Source organism: Phasianus colchicus, chromosome 7, assembly GCF_987193195.1.
Source record: "Phasianus colchicus chromosome 7, bPhaCol1.hap1.1, whole genome shotgun sequence".
NCBI lineage: Eukaryota > Metazoa > Chordata > Aves > Galliformes > Phasianidae > Phasianus > Phasianus colchicus.
The window spans coordinates 20923373-20927500 of record NC_143442.1 but is presented as its reverse complement, the minus strand read 5'-3'; the positions used below and the strand labels follow the sequence as shown (position 1 = coordinate 20927500).

General features: G+C 46.6%; 1 long non-coding RNA gene across 1 annotated transcript in view; it reads left to right on the top strand.

Moving 5' to 3' along the window:
• Positions 1 to 3655, top strand: part of LOC149917260 (uncharacterized) — a 6258-nt gene extending 2603 nt beyond the window's left edge. The window contains exon 3 of the long non-coding RNA XR_016468032.1: positions 2590 to 3655. This is a non-coding gene — a long non-coding RNA (uncharacterized LOC149917260). The remainder of the gene's footprint in view (positions 1 to 2589) is intronic.
• The last annotated feature ends 473 nt before the right edge of the window (positions 3656 to 4128 follow it).

Sequence of the window (4128 nt, the reverse complement as noted above, 5' to 3'; positions counted from 1 at the left end):
CTGAAATCAGGGGTATCTGTTGGTAAGATCAAATTGCAAGACCAAGGCACGGGATGCCAGATTTATAGATCTATTACTTCCAACCTCATTTTTGTGTCCCTTCTTTGCTAGCCTGTAGCACAACTATTTTGTTTCACAAGCATCCTTTTCTGCACAGTAGGAAAAAAATAAACTCTTAGCACAATTTTCAACCTTAATCTCCCTTAATGCGTGTAACTTTAACTCTTTGCTTCCTACAGCTGAATTGGAGGTGCCCCAGACCAAATCTGTGAATGGAGAGGGAGAAGTGCAGGGACTAACATGTCACCTAGTGTAATCCCAGCACCCTGCCAGCACCCAGCATACCTTAGGGAAGAATGAGGCCATGACCAGAATAGGTTTTTTGAGGTCAAATCTGGATGTAATTTGGCTGTTCGCTTTCTCATGAGATCTGCCCTTTCCACTGCTTCCCACAGACAGTGAAGGTGGCAGGAGGAATGTGAGATGGGGTAGGACCCACCCTGTGCCCAATACCCAGTGGAAATCTTTGCCTGCTCTGCCCTAACCATCCTAAACCATGGCCTCATTCTGTGTGTGTGGGTTAAGATCTGATTCAGTGCTCTGTATCTGCTGCTTTAACCTTTAAGAGTTGCTTTGCTTTTAGGTAGTTTTCTGTGGAGTATCTGTCAAGCAGCTGTTTGTGTGTGCTTGTGGGAATGCAGCATTCGTTTCCCAGAACACTGATCTGCACCAGGTCGTACCTCAAGCTAATAAAAACTTAGTGAGAGAACCTTGCTTGTAACCAAGACTAATGATGTGTTTTGCTTGGCAGTATCTGTGTCATCTGGCAGTCTTTTAAATATTCTGTGTTTGTTGTTCGGTCAGGATTTTCGTCAGTGCTAAGCTCAAAATCCAGCTAGGATTACTATGGGTTAATGTTCTAATTGCTCTCCTGACTCATTCTATTATATAAAGTCAGAAAGTATTTGAATTAAGAGATGCTGCTTTTCTTCAGTGCAATGTGAGTAGCGTAGTTCCCGAAAGCTTCTGTGCACAGTATGTGGTGGAATACCATCAGCTTAAAAGAAGTTAGAAAACAGTGCACAGACCAAGTAATTTCAGGGATTGAGACACCGCCAAGTGACCATGATGATACTGTTTTGTTTCAGAAGATTTTTCATCATGAAAAAATAAGTGTATATAAAGAGGAAAGCCAAGTGAAAACACCATCAGAGCATGTCCATTCAAAAAACAAAGTACCTAATCTGAGAAAGGAGAACAAAAATATTCTCTCTCTTTCTGATCTTTTCATACTTCCCTTTTCATAAGCCTGGCCTCGTACGAGATAAATTTCAAATGGATGTTATAATATGAACTCTGCAGCTCATCTGGCTTTTCCTAACAGGAAAAGTGGCAGGATGCCCGTGCTGTTCTCTTCCCTGTATTTCTTTCATTGTTATTATTATATGCTGTGCAAGTTTGCCATGTGAAAGGCAACCTGCCACCCACTGTCCAAAACTCACTCAAATTCCTGAAGAAAAATTAAGATTTTATCTTCCCATCTAGTTCTGGAAATGTTCATGAATACAAATAACAGATGCAAATGGCACAGGGACAGTGGTATTAGGAATAGAAATGCCCACTGTGTATTCTGTACAAATGGATTCATTATGCTAGAAATGCATGATGACTGAGAGACAGTCCCCATTGGTCAGTAGTGGCTAGAGTTGATGGATACAGATGATTAAATTTTATTTTAATAAAGGTAGTGACAAAGAGGCTCAGAGCCAAAGAATATACACTGATATCTGCTACATAAACACATAACCTATTTTTATGCCAGTCAATAGAACACTATTACTTCTTTTAAGTTCCAAAATGGAACTGATATGAGTCGACACACTCCTAATAGGATGTGAAGTTAGGACAAGGGAGCAATTGTTTGGTGGGTAACTCAAAATGGTGTTCCTCGTAAACTCAAGAAAGCCAATGAATGGTTTCTGAGGAAAGCAACTTTGCTGGATATGAGTGATGCCAGTTTGCAGATGTTGCAAAAAGGATAGTCCACTAAGTGGGAAAGCAGTTCTGGTGGCACCAAACCCCACCACAACAGGATGCTCCTGTGGTCACAAGTTCTATGACAGGCATACAGCTGAGGCAGCTTAATTTGTATGGCCCAGAGCAGAGAAGGCAGAAGGAAGGCCCCATGGTGACCTCATGAAGGAGCAGAGACACTGTTATCTGCTCTCTGGTGATGTTGACAAGAATAGAATGCAGCTGTGCCAGAGAAGGGTCAGATGGGTGTTAAAAAAACACTTCTTCACCGAAGGTGGTGGGTGTGGAACAGGAAGTATCTTCCTGCAGCTCCTGATGCCCTCTCTCCCCTGGCAGAGCACTGCTCCCTCTGGGAACACCTCCCTCAGCAGTACCATTGGGCACGACTAGGGTGTTAGGGATTGCTGCTGGATGTGGGCTGGGAGCTCTATCAGGGCACTGGGGAGAGTGGGAGGGGTAACAGAAGTCCCAGTGGAGACTTATGTACCAAAAACAGGAAGGCACTTTACTGATTTTGCTATTTTAATTATTGTAATTTTGTTTTGTCCTTTTAAGGTGGTTTATTGTCCAATCATACAAGAAAGTTCTGAAGGAGCAACTGGAATGAGCCTGCATGCTGACTGTCAGACCTTCCTCCCATGCAAACCATGGTCCTCTGATTCACCAAAGAAACAGCTGCATCTGGAGCTTCTCTGATTTTGCCTGGAGGGCTGCAGGATGCCTGGGCCATTGACTAGGCTCTTCCTCTTGTCCTGCAGAGCTCAGAGGACAACAGTCCCAGACCTGCCCTCTTCCTCAGAGCTTACCTGGAGGCTGCAGGGAATTCAGGGCCATCTGCTGGATTCCTCTTGTCTGGGCACATCTGAGAGGATCCTGTTCTAGCCCTACCCACTTCCACAGGGCTCACCTGGAGGCTTCAAGAAGTTGTCCACTGGTTTCTTGTTGTGGTGGTGCAGCAGCTCAGAGGACCCAGGCTCAGTTTTTCCCATTTCCTCAGAGCTTGGGAAAGAAGAGGTGAGAGGTCTTGGGGAAGGATGAGGAGGGGGAACGGGGAAGGAAGAGTGATGGGGAGCAGCTGCTGGTGCAGGGGCACTCTGGCATGGTCACTTTCAAGACCAAGATGGAAATCGAGAGCCCCTTGCACACCTATGGATGTAGCACCGTCTCCAAGCATGCATGATGTTGTGGTGCCTGCTCCTCCTTGAGTTAGGTGATCCACCTCCATTGGCTCATCTTCTGGAGGTGGGTCCACCTCTGTGGGCTCAATGGTGTCGCCTGCAGGTGGACTGACATCCATCGGCTCAGGTTGGTGGCTGCTCCCCATCAGCCGACACCTTTTCAGTGGAGGAGGATCCATGCTCCTCCACAGGGGTTGGGAACAGCGGGTGGGAAGGCTCCAAGTAAGCTGCTCCTCAGCGTAGCTCTGTGCTGTCAAGGCGCAGGTCAGTCAGCGACTGGTGTTCTGTTGACGGGGCCCCCACACTTATGGCGGTCATCAGGGAGGTGGCTGGTGACATCAGACAACCATCCCCAGGTGTGACCCTCAGAATGTCCCAAGGTGTCTGCCACAACTGGGCTGTGTTGGGCAAGGGGAGGCTGCGGCCTGAGAGCTGCCCTAGTTGCCGCTGGTGGGATTTCTCGGGGCCCCGTGTTTGGACCAGGTCTCTTTAATGCTTTTGTCGATGACTCCAATAAAGATCTTGAAGTTATTGAATGAATTTTTGGGTGATGATGCCCAGGGCAGTGAGCACAGCCCTGACCTACCGACGCTCAAGAAACATTTGAATTTTGGTGGTACTGTGTGTGGCCTGGAGTTCTTTGATCTTTGTGTATCCTTTCTAACATTGGTGTTTCTATGGTTCTAAGACCTGTGACTTACTGTAGGCAGTGAAATCTAAAGCATAGCACTTATCAAGGAAATGAGTCCCCAGTGACACGCTATGGGCCAACCCAACCTTGGCACAGCTGAGAAGCTTTCTGCTGCCTGAAAACTTGCAGAGTAGGAGAGGTGAGGATCTGCAATGTAGTGAGATGCCATGCTGATTATCTGTCAATAAGCAGTCCACAGTTTCCACTTTCCACTTCCTCCGACCT